The 13,072-nt window shown below is 39.9% G+C and overlaps 1 long non-coding RNA gene across 1 annotated transcript in view; it reads right to left on the reverse strand.

The window, feature by feature from the left end:
* The window catches only part of LOC130178429 (uncharacterized), a 51,028-nt gene extending 38,671 nt beyond the window's left edge, over positions 1 to 12,357 (reverse strand). The window contains exons 1-2 of the long non-coding RNA XR_008829164.1: positions 12,144 to 12,357; positions 9,175 to 9,277 (exon numbers count right to left, since the gene is read on the reverse strand). This is a non-coding gene — a long non-coding RNA (uncharacterized LOC130178429). The remainder of the gene's footprint in view (positions 1 to 9,174; positions 9,278 to 12,143) is intronic.
* Between the last annotated feature and the right edge of the window lie 715 nt (positions 12,358 to 13,072).

Consider the following 13,072-nt stretch of genomic DNA (forward strand, 5'->3'; position numbering starts at 1 on the left):
TGGAGGTCACAGGAGGTGACAGACGGAGCTGCAGAAACACAGAGGAAATGTTCAGGTAAAAAGAAAGAACTAGATATCTTTCTGTTTATGTTTGTTTTTAGTTCAGTTCCTGGTCTTTCATCATAACTCTTTGCCGAGCATTAAAAACACATCAAATAAAGCCAAGAACATGGTGTGTTTTGGCATCTCCTTGGTGACACGTCCAGCAAAAACCCTCTTTTCTTCTTTGTTTGACTTTCTGCAGTGAGGACTGACACGTTGGTTAAACCTGTCCATCAGGGTTGCCACTTTCCACGGCAGGACCTTTTCAAGGAAGCCAGGAAATTTGTATGGGAATGCAGGAACTTTAAAACAGGGGGACCTAGTTGATGTTTTGGTTCCTGGTGCCGAGTTACTTTCTCCTAAAATTCCCTGCTACTGCAGCAGTGCTTTTCAAAACAGGATCTGTAAAGTTTGCCGCGCTGCATGTCACTGGCCAAATAATCAAAAGCAAAGAGGATGTAACACCTAGTGTGCATCTGCAAGTAACCTCTGGTTGCTTCCAGTATAAATATTAGGATTTGTTATTTACTCTTCCGTTCCAGGTCTGCATATCATGGCCGGCATCCTTTCAAGCAACACATAGTCAGGCAATAGAAATGACCAAGGTCTCAAACTCTTAAGTAAGCAAATCATTCACATAGTATTTTGAATTGAGTCAGCAACCGAATACCAAACTTCGAAATGTAATCACTACTGGATACAAATTGCTAGTTTCAAGTTGTGCAATTTCAAAAACTTTATTTCCAGCATACTGTATATATTTATTTCCAGCTTGATCAAACGCACATGGTCTAATTCAGACTCAGAAATTCAAGATGTAAAACTCAGATCTGAACATGCTGATGTCTATGTGTCACAGACTTAACCTTATAGTCATGGTGCTGAAGCACAGAGCTGGTGAGAAGTTAGCATACTTATGTGGCTGTAGGTATTGGAGAGTTTTGCCTGTATGTTTTCGAGCTCTTCTTCTTGGCACCACCACAAACAGCCCCCTCACAACTTGTCCACCTGTCCCAGGCTGGCAAGATACCAGCAATCAAGCCATAGGGGCACAGAGGAATATGCACTAAAAGTTTAGTAAAAACAGATTCACACTGGAGTTACCAACATACTAAGACGTTTAACTTGACCCAATTCTGTCGTGAAAGAAAAGACATTTTCTTAATCTTCATATTTGTTTGTGAGATGTGGTGAAAGCACAAACAAGAATGGGGTCAATTAAGGTCAATTAAAGCCCTCAGTGTGCTCAAAAGGAAGCGGGCAGACAGTAGCTTGGCAGGACTCTGGCGAGATCATCCAACACAGAAGCTACACTTGGATTAACTTTCACCTACCAGGGCACATTCCTGATAGATGCCTTTGTAATGTGGCTTTTACAGCACGAGCATTGCACTTGCACTTGCACTTGCGACCTTCAGTATATGTTCAGTGTTCATGATGACATAATCATCAGATAAATACAGAATAAAATAATTAAAAACCTAGGGCTGAGCGTAATTTTAGTATTCAAATAAATTAAATAATTTTTCTTGTTAATGTCTCCTCACTTCCCTTTATTGAGTATTTGATGAAATTTTCATTGCACCCATGAATTTCTTAAAAATTTTTAAACGGCAAAACAACTGATCATAGAGTTGTCAGATTTGAGTTGAGATACCTCGTCACGATTTGATTGCATCAACTGATAACTTTCCAGGGTAGTCTAAGCCTTCCTCATAATACTGTCAAGGTTTTGGCATCTCATAAGCGTTCAAACTCTTTCATGTATTATTTAAACTGGAATTCTTAGTTTGTGTCTCATTGTTTGTCTGTAGGAGACACAACACTGTTCCACTCGGACGGAACACCTGCCGACACCGTGTGAAACACTTCTGAACCCACTTTCTCAAGAATCACACTATCTTTGTAACTGGCAGGCGAAGGCAACTCAACTTAGTGTGACAATAAAAGGTCATGTTAAAAGCTTATTAAAAGGCCTCAGAAACTATCATAATGTGAAGTGTGTAGTTAGTTGATATTGTGAATTTTCAATGCATACTGCACGTTTCTATCACACACTAACCCTAACCTAACCCCACAATTCGGGGTTCAGTATCTTGCTCAACGTCATATCTGATTAGTGGATGACCTGCTAACTCCTGAGGCACAGCCGCCCAACTTTGAACTGATGAAAATAACTTGAATCAGCACAATGAATAGTTTCTACCTTAATTCCACATACACATTTTATGTAATTTAAGGATCTGAATTATACGGTAGAGTATAGCCCTTTACCAGAAAACAAATATTCATCAGCTTCCCCGTTTCTCTCCTATGACAGGCTTCAGACATCTACCCCTGGTTACTTTTCTCACGTGTTCTTGTCCACTCTTTATCCATTTTCCTCTCTCCACATTTTCCCTTGCTCACCCAAATCCTGACCCTGAATGAGTTTGAGTTGTGACTACAGGTTCAGATGACAACCAGGGGTTGGATTGACATTGGTCAACATCTTACAAACATATTTGGAGACAGCACCTGTTTCTTGACCTTTTGTCTATTATTAGTCACTGGTTAATATTTTTTTCATTTGGGGGACAAGTTACTCACTTTAAGCTTCTATCTATATTTATAATGAAGCTGCACCATCTCACTCCACTTGCCTCGTTCCGCCTCTCGCAGTCACACCGCCTCTAACCAGTCTACCTGAATGGAGCGCATAAGTTGGAATTTGAGGCCAAGTTCTCACATTTGTAACATACTGATGCCTCTTGTATATCCTCAGGACAGGAGCATGCTAGGACAGAAATAATCCCTATATTAAGGCTGACATTTCCTGATTAAGATCATTTCAACCATCTGTGTCAGTCCAGGCCATCACCTGGCATTTCACTCACACAGTTACACACACATTTCCGCTTGTTAATTACACCACCTCAGTTCTGCTTAGCTGCTCGACATGTCACGTCCACACAGGCATCCTCCTCGAAAATTAGTCACAATAGGCAAATCATGTTGCGTGAATTACACGCTTGTAAATATGATATAATCGACTTCGACTGGTTGAAATCCAAAAGCTCGTCTGAGATGAACTTTGAGGGAGGAAAAAATAGTGACAGCGAGGACGTCATTGAAGTCAAAGAGAGGATTATCGTCATTTTTAATGCAACTTAAACATTAAAACCATCTAATCACCACAGGAACATGAATACCCTTTCTAAAACCATATCTATTATCCAACGCAACAAAAGCTATTGTTTCCCACAATGCACAAGTCTTTCCTATGTGGAGAGACTATCCCTGTGAAAGACCTGGCTGGTAGTATCAAATACACAGTTAACACTGCACGTCAAACCCTCAGTCATTGGATCCAGTGGATAAATCACTAAATCACGCCACAATAGCCGTAGACTCAGCTCTTTCACACAGGCCACATGAAAAGGGAAGGAGAGAAAGAGGGAAGTCTGACTTCCATGGCTCAGGCCAGCCAGACAAAAGCCTCTGGAACAGCGCTGCCTCGGGACAAAATCATATGACACTGGCGCACAGGAAATCAGCCAAATTGTCCATTGTCTGGGACAACATCAAAATCCCTCTGCCTCCACGCAGGGGCAGGGAGAAGGCTGAGGGAGGATGGATAGAGAGGAGAAAGAAAGTGCAGGAGTGAGAGGTGAAAGAGGATGGGAGAGTATGTTTTGGTGTGTTCACGGCATGTTTAGGGGATAGAAAATAGGAAAATATATTCCAGTTGTGGAGCAGTTGTTGGAAAGGCACTTCTTGCAGTTTAAAAAAGGTATTGCGATGTGTATCTGTAAATGTGCAGTCTGAAACTAGATAGTAACAGTTAAAACAGCGTCATTCAACCTGAAAAAATGAAGCGTAATATTTGCAAAGCAAACAATTTCAAAGAGCATCCGTCTCACTGCTTTGTATTGACAGTGGCATGTTCTTTCGCCCGTTTCCTATCAAAGGGAAACGTCCACAGGGCTTTTTATTCCTAAGAAAACGGTCATGTTAATGCAGCCAGCATCATGTCAGGAATACTTTTCACAATACTGTTGGCATTCGCAAGTCCACCAGTCATGAATCAACAGACATGTCAAATTTGGCCCTATCGTTGCTTCAGGCTTTCAGTGCAGCCTCTTTAACATAATGTGAGTTTTTGTGTTTTGTGAGTGAATTAATGGAAACCTGTTAAAACTGTAGATGAAAAAATGCTGTTAAAATTGAGATTTTTTTCATGGGGGGCAAAGACAAAAGGGGAGGTCGACTACAGTAGTCTCCAATTTAATAATAAAGTAGGGCCGTCCATTGAGGTTTGAGGACCACTTGTGCCGTAGTTTCATTTTTGTCTGTACTGTATGTGGGATTAACTCAAAACTAACTGCAGTCCCTCGATCATGATCATGAAGGAGTCTGTCACCCAGTACAACAGCGCGTCTCACCTGTTGCTCTGTTTCTTAGTCTGCCACCAGAAAGAAAGAGCGACCTTAGCAACAGCCTGAGCTGCTAGAAAAGCTTAGTGTGGTCATTATCACACTATCAATAATCAAAATTATTTTATCTTCTGGTCACAGTTAAAACTTCAGCTTGCCATTCTACTCCTCACTTGATAATAATGAATATTTCCTCCGGCATTTGTTCGGCTCAGGCTGAAAACATAAATCATTACAACCACTGAGCTTGGAGAATCAGAAACGCTCTGTTATTTATACTAAAACATAAACTTCAGGTTTTGCATTCATCACAATTCAGACAAAACAAGTATAAATGGATATGGCAAAGATGCAGTAATCCCTTTATCTAATTTAATTTAGTTGTTATGGAAACAGGCCAAAACAGTAGCATAAAAAGGATTTCACTGAATAAGAAAGCCATAGACACACTGGGAAATTGTGAGGACAGTGCAGGCATTCAAAACAAACACAAAACAAGATGATCTGTAAACCAGCGTGCAACACCCCCCCCCCCCCCCCCCCCTTCCTCCTCCTCCCCCGCTGTTCAAAGATGTATTTGAACAGGTGAGTACAGTCAACCTAAGAGTGATTTGCAGGTAGGCAGTCAGCCAGCCTGTCAGGTAGAGCCTGAGGCAACAGTGGCTCTCATCTATTCAGCTACACAACTCATATAGACAGACTGCCCTGCTATGGCCCCATTCATCCCTCACCTCACCCCCGACTCTGGGAACAACCCCCCACCCGCCGCCTCTCCCACCCCCTCCCCGCTTACACACACACACACACACACACACACACACACACACACACACACACACACACACACACACATAATCTTCCTAGTGTTTTTCTCCCCTTTTTGTGGTTGTCTCTCTAATGACTATCTGCATTGTTTTTGGTCGTTTTTTCTTGCTGTAATTTAACACACAGGCTCCGGTAAGGACAAAATGGGACCAGATGTGTGACCAAACACATGAAAATATTATGTAATGTTAAATCTTAAACAATGTTAAAGAAAAAACAAAAACATTTTTTTAAATTTTTTATGAAGTTACATTAAACAATACAGACACCATAAACAAAGTTGACACGGCTCCTTTGTTCGCAAAACTGACAGAAGAAAATGGGCAAAAAAGATGAAAAGTAAACATCAGCAACACACGGATGTTAACATCCCACAAATATGACTTGGAAAAAAATGACTTTGTGACACAGATGGATGATGGCCTCTGTTGCTCTGTACACTGTACAAAAACCTGTGGTTAGCTTGATTTTATGCTGCATTACAGTGAGCAAACAGCAGTAATCCTGCACAAACACTTGATTGTGCAGGTATCACTTGTCAAAGGTTGTACGTCTTTCTCTGGCCTTCAGGATCCTACCAGGTCATTATGCAAATGACTGCAAATACAACAACGGCTAGATCAAAAAACCTTTAAATTAAACTCAAACTGATATTCAAATTTATTTTCTCTAAGAAATCAGGATCATCTGAATGTGCTTGTTTCTTTCCACTTATGGACGTATATGATCAAAAGTACCATATATAATGGTGTGAGTTCTTGGTTGTGACAGAACAATGTCAGCACTAGTAATTTGATTAATATCTGTTTGGGTGGACACTGAAAAAAGTTGGATAAAATTGAGGTGGGTACTTGTTGCGGTGAGTTTTGAGTGTTTGATCACAACTGGACCCATGAAAAAGAGACAGTTAACACAAGCTAGACTTTGTTCTCTCTGTAACACTGGACGGACAAAACACCGAGTGCAGCAGCTGCCAATTACTCAGTAGATGATTAAATAACATGAACAAGAAGTAAAGTCTAGTGGGAACCCGTGCTAACATTAGCAATGTCTACATTTCAGTAATTAGCCTAGTTCACTAGCTTCCACTTTCTGAGTGAAATAACAAACATAGCACACCAATGGGTCACTCTAAAGGTTTATTGTTGTAAAGGGGCAGATATCTTAAACAACAGTGCATTACCACTACCATGTGGTGTGTCGAAACGTGGTAACCTGCTCCAGTCATTAGCACACATGTGGAAGTTTACAACACGTCTCTTTGCAGATATCACATATCAGTCAGTCGCTGCCATACCACCCATAACACCCACTCAGAAACTTCTAGAAGTTACACACTTTCATCAAGTATTTCCAGAAATAGTTCTATCCTGTTTTTAAAAAAATGGAAATAGCTGCTTCATCATTAGCCTACAGTTTATGTTTCCTTACATGAAAAAGAGAGAAGAATGAAAATTCAATCAGATCAAATATAATCTAATTTTAAAGCATTCAGAAAGAGGAGTCTGGCTTTACTCCTCTGAATGGTAAGCATGGTGAGGTGCCTTTGAGCAGGACACTGAATTTAACCAAGCCCCAGTCGGGGGGGTCACAGGCCTTCCTGTGAAGCATGGTGGCGGTGGGGTGGGGGTGGGGGTGTGTAAGTTTTGACATTTATCTTTAAATGATTATGAGTATTTCGAACAATCCACCATGACTGCTGCTACGATTCTCCTCCTTAAACACTTAATGGGCCTCTGCGTGTCGGTGGGGGTGTGCACATGCATGTGTACAAATGTTAAAGCAGCAGGACTATAATCCCCGTCTGTGTTAAGCTTCCTCTAACCGAGCATTGTTTCACTGTTTGCTTGAGTAAGAGCATCAAGTCAACCCATCTGCTTGTAAAAATCTTGACAACAATAACAGCCACTCTGGACTCTTCCCCTTTGACAAACTAACATCACAGTTCTGGGATCAGGACATGGACTTGCCTCTGTCAGTTGTAAGTGTTACCATGTGATTACTGAAGGATAATCCACAGGGGAGTTAGGAAGGGGCTCAGCAGGAGACTGTGTAAACAGACTGTGTCTATCATGAGTTTATCTGGGGCATCTGAGTGTTTAGGCAGGAACTGTAAAATGAACAATAATGCTTCATTCACGAACACCAACTGAATGTTGAAGGATATCCTGGAGCAAAGTGTGCAACATCCTCATTCTTCATAAGGATGAATATCAGGTCATATCAGGTCTGTTTGTTGAGGTCTGATTCAAGGCTGTGGTCCTACTGCACTCTATTACATTAGGATGGTAACATATATATACACACACACACACACATATATATATATATACACACGTTTGATGTGAGAGTGTGTGTGTGTGTGTGTGTGTGTGTGTGTTGTCTATCACCTCCTGTTGGTCTTTACTTGAGCTCTTTGGAGATTACATAAAGTGCCATGCAAACAAAACCTATCATTATTTCACCGTCGGGCTTTGGAAAGATTAGTTGCACCTTTAAACAGGCCTTGTTGTTACCTGAAATCCTTTTGGTCAACTTTGAACTGTTTACATAGCAAAATATAATAAATATTGAAATCAAGATCACTCACTGAGCTTAAAGGTGTGGTTGGTGCACTATTCTGGCATGTATTTCTCTCTTCAGTGGAATCTTTGTTTCCTTTTTATGTGAAATTAAAGGCTCAGGAATGAAAGCTTTTTTTTTTTAGGCCGTGTGACAATCTAATTCATAGTCCATTATGAAGCTTTGTATAAGCGTGGAGTCTGACTGGCCGACATAATAAGATATGTTCCTATCTGTCACCCCACCTAATATGTCAACAGTTTGTCTTTGCTTCACAACACACAGTCAGGATCAACATGTGGTTACGAGCTCAGGATCAACCAGTGAACACAGGTCATGCATCACTTTGCTTGTTTTGCTTTGCATACACCAAGTCGAAGTAGTGCTTTGAACACTGTCAGGAATGACAAAAAATAAAGAGTATCCATGTCTATTCCTGTAAAGAGCTGCAACATCATGTAAATGTGTCAGTCCCTGTGTGCTTGTCTAATGTCTTGTAGGCGTTGTACTTTTTTGGTCTCTTCTTTGGACCGGTATTTTTTCTCCCTTCAAGGTGGGCAAACATTATTAAGTCCACCAAGTGCTTGCTGGGAGATCTTATTGAACTGGTAGTTTCAGTTCAGTTGGTCTCACTTGGTATAAAAAAAAAAGTGTTGCACACATGCATAATCCCAAAAGGAAGAAACCTTTTGATTTTGGAGGCTCTTTGATGAGCGCCACCAAACTTTAAATGTTGCAGTAAGTGTATCTCATGACGCATACAAAGACTCATTTTGCATGCATGTGTCATAACTAATGTTACTGTCATATGAAGCTTAGCTTGGTTCAATCAAGACTTTTTTTCATGCTTACACTATTTATTTACTTTTTGTCCTTTCCTACTTCTAACTCAGACAGCGGCTGTTCATAATTTTCACTTCAACCAATCAGATTTTGCCATGACCCCTGAGAGCCAATCATTTTGTTGCTGTAAAACGGACTTTCTCTGCTGCTCTCAGCTGTTGTTTCAGTGTCCAGTTAACACAACCCATCTCCACCCCGTTCACCTCCACAACCACCTGTGCAATGGCTCCTTCCAGCTTCTACCAACGCCAGTGTCTATATTCATCATTTACCCATGTAAAATGATGACATCACAGTAGGGTGTAATCCCCAAAGACTCCAGACATACCTCTTTAAATTTCCCAATTGTTCACAATATCTCAAATATGTTCAATAGATAACTCTTAAAGTCCGTCTTTTCAATTGCACATTATGTCACAGAGTAATGGTTGTCATATTATCATGTGTAATAATACACAGTGGTGGGGCGAGTGGTTAAGGTGCGTACCATATGGGCATAATGAGCCCTGGGGAACAGGTCCCTGGTTCGACTCCCGGCTGCCTGGATCCTTTACTGCACGTCTCTCCCCCACTTCTGTATCTCCTCTTTCCTGTCAAACAAAAAGTAAATAAATGAATAATAAGTAATACACATGGTAAAACTGTGACTGTGCAGTTAGATGACACAATAAGTCCTTTATATTACTACCAGATCAAGTGAGAGAGGAAAGGGAGCAGGTTAGCCTCTGCCTCTTTGTGTGTGTGTGTGTGTGTGTGTGTGTGTGTGTGTGTTGTGTGTGTGTGTGTGTGTGTGTGTGTGTGTGTGGGGGGGGGGGGTTTAAAGACAAGCAGGTAGAATATCACAGGTCCCGTCCCCCCCCCGACACACACACGTTCCATAAACCCCTGTTAGTCCTTTTCACCATTATCTCATGTTGTCATCTCCCCCTTTCAAGATATGGGGATCCTGTGGCAAGACCCCAAACCCCCCTCGTTCCCCAACACACACACACACAGAGGGCCAGTGTTCTCCCCTGGGGGGCTGACCGAGATCAAAGGAGGAGTGGTGAAGGGGACTAAAGGAGCAGATAAAACGGGTGAGATGACCTCGCTCATCATCGTCTCTCGCAGCTCTCTGTGCTTTTCCCACATCGGCTTCTAGTGTTCCTACTTTCTTTAAACACAAACTTTAGTGTACGTATCCATGTCCCCGCTATATTTTTATGTTTGGTATGTTCTGAAAATTTGATTAACAGTATCTTCAAATACTTGATGTCTTGTGTCTTTTCTAGGTCTGTTTTTGAAAAATATGCTCATTGAGGTAAAATGTGTAAATTTGTAGATCAAGGGTCATATGTGACCTCACAAATGTAGTTGGGGATTTGTATTTTTCTGGTCATATATACCAGTTACAGGTTTGCAGCAAACAAGCAAGTGAACGCATCACTGATTTTGACATATCTGTGTGAGAGAAACAATCCTGTGTGAGATATTTTAGTAAAAACACAAACATATAAATAGAAAAAATTGCATGAATTAATGTGTTAAGGAGATTCTGCAAGGTCTTGCATGACAAACTGGTGGGGCTATCGCTGTCCAACACTGCCACCATGTGGACAGTTAGATTAATTGCAGGAGGACATGGTTGGTGCAGGTGTGAACACAATATTGTAAGCTATTACTGACATTAATAATAATAATAAATAACAACAACAATAATAATAATAATAATAATAATAATTCATTTGTATAGTACCTTTCATACAAGAAATGCACCAAGACATTACATGCACAAAGTGCCTCACATGAAAAGACATAAAATTAACATGGTAAAAATGTTAAAAATTGTGAAATGGGAATGAATAAAATAAAATAAAAAATAAATCTATATAAATAATTAAAATAAGTTAAAAATGGAAAACTAACAAATAGAAACTTTTTCTTTAAAACAAAAAACTTTTCTTTGTACAGTATACTTTACTAACCTCTTTTCCCCACGGACACAAATGCACCACAGGTTTTGATTACACCACGTTAAGCATCTTTCATCTGCCCCAGAATATTCTGTGGGTTTTATGTGCGCCTGGCACAACCCAAAATTGCCCCAGAAAAACGACCTTCTTCAATGGTGACACCACAGTCTTTTTCTTGCATATTCATCAACCAACCACTGCCATCAATACTTATAACAGCATTTAAAAGAAGTTCTGTGGTGCATAAGTGTGGACCTTAGAACTAAGTCATCTCTAAACATGTGACTGAGTGAACAAAGACACTGGGAAATTTACTCATTGTTGCAAAAAACTAAATTAGCTGAAAAATGTCAGACCCCAGCCCTTACCAAACTGCCCTAAACTATCTAATCTTATGATCTTATAAATGTATAATTACTATGTAAAATCTTAATATTGTTTTACAGCTGTAAAATAAATGTAATGGAGTAAAAAGTACTAGGCCTATATTTCCCTCTGAAATATAGTGTGGTAGACGTATCCTATACAGTAGTAGTAAAGAAGTTAAGTACCTACAAATTACTTGTACTTTACTCTTACAAAAGGAGAATAGGAAAACTCTAAATAAATAAATGAAAAACAAACAAACACAGCACATCATACATAACAACAGTAGCAACAGTCACAATTAAATTAAGTAAGGTAGTGTTTCTTTAAAAAGAACAAAATTATCTATACATATAACAATAACCTTTGAGAGAAAAGCAGGAAACAGAATACACAGCATGGTGCTTTATATTGGACTCAACACATTCATTCTTACCCTGAATGAAATTTAGCACAGGATCCTATATCTTATCAAACACACCTCCTCTATCTTCACTGTAAAATCTCACTCTCTCCAGGTGTAGCATGTTTGCTATTTCTCCAAACCACAAATCATGTGAGTACAGAGTCCAGCTTTCACATTGTAGAATTATCTCTTCTATTTAAGTTTTTAACATGTTTTCATATTCATTTTAGCTCTTTTCATGTGACACACTTGGTGCATGTAATTTATTTGTTGTGAAACACTTTGTGCTGCATTTCTTGTATGAAAGTTGCTATACAAATGAAGTTCATTATTATCATCATTGTCAGTAACACCTACAGCTACCCGGTTCTAACGCAGTGAATCTAACTTTCCAAATGGTGGCAGTGTTTGACAGTAAATGCCCCTCCAGTTTGTCATGCAAGACCTTGTAGAATCTCCTTGGTATTTAACTCAATACAATCCCAAACAGTCCAACCACCCGTCGACGGGCCTTACCTTGGCCTACACAACTCCAGTGTGTACACAACTCCAGTGTGTACACAACTCCAGTGAGTAAGTGTGCACTCACGTGAGGTATCTTTGGAAAGCTATAGTTATAGCGATTCGATTGATAAAAATCATTTAAAGATACTGTCATAACAGCAGGTACAATCAATGCCTCTGTCAGACCAACAACTAACAAACAAACAATTAAAAATTAATGCCACTCACCTACGAAGTCTCATAGTCCTCTGCCAGTCGATGAAACTCTGACAAAAAGGGTCTTGTAATATCGGCAAAGGTCCAGTTAATCCAGTCCAGTAAAGTATTTAGTCCAAAACAAGAACCGCGTCATCATGTCAAATTACCCAGCATACGTGCATAGTTTCCCGCCATTACTTGAGTTAGCACGTAAACATAAGCCGGAAATCGCGGCTGCACGTTGACCTTTTGATTGACACCTCCCTTGACCAATAGGAGCTTCCATCTCCTGCCCACATCCTGAAACAACCAACCCGAGTCCGGATTGAAAGGAGGGGCCTGCCCCTCTTCTCTCTGGTGTAAAGATTGAGCCAATAGAAACTGACTGTGCTGATGACTGACGGTTTACACAGCCAATGAAACTCTGACAAGGACGATCTGCTGATTCAGAGGTTATATAAAGCCACAGCACAAGACGTCGGCACAAATCATCTGCAAGCTCGCAAGCAAGGTGTATTGCAATTTTTGTTTGAAAAAGTAAATAGTATGTAAAATAGTTTTCTGTGATGTCACTGATAATAACAGTTTATGGGCGATCATTATTTATACGGTTCATCTGTTTTAATTTTTTTCTTCATGTCAAGTAACATGTAGAAAAGCGATGTTTTTGTTGTTATGTTACAGACAGATATTTACCTGCCAAAGTACTAAAAATGTAAGATATGAATAGTTTGCTGTGTTCTGTTTTGTATAAATAATATTTTCCACCACACCACTTATTTTTACTCTTTTTATATCCTTGTTGGTAAAAAGCATTACCATTACGTTTTTTTTCTCTAAACCTTTATTCTACTAAAACTTCTGTGGAGACAAGACAAGTGAACAGACGATTGAACGCTACGATTCATTCACTTCGCACTCATCTATCAAAGGTAAGACACCTTGTTTGTGATGAACGT

This window comes from Seriola aureovittata, chromosome 12, assembly GCF_021018895.1.
Source record: "Seriola aureovittata isolate HTS-2021-v1 ecotype China chromosome 12, ASM2101889v1, whole genome shotgun sequence".
Taxonomy (NCBI): Eukaryota; Metazoa; Chordata; class Actinopteri; order Carangiformes; family Carangidae; genus Seriola; species Seriola aureovittata.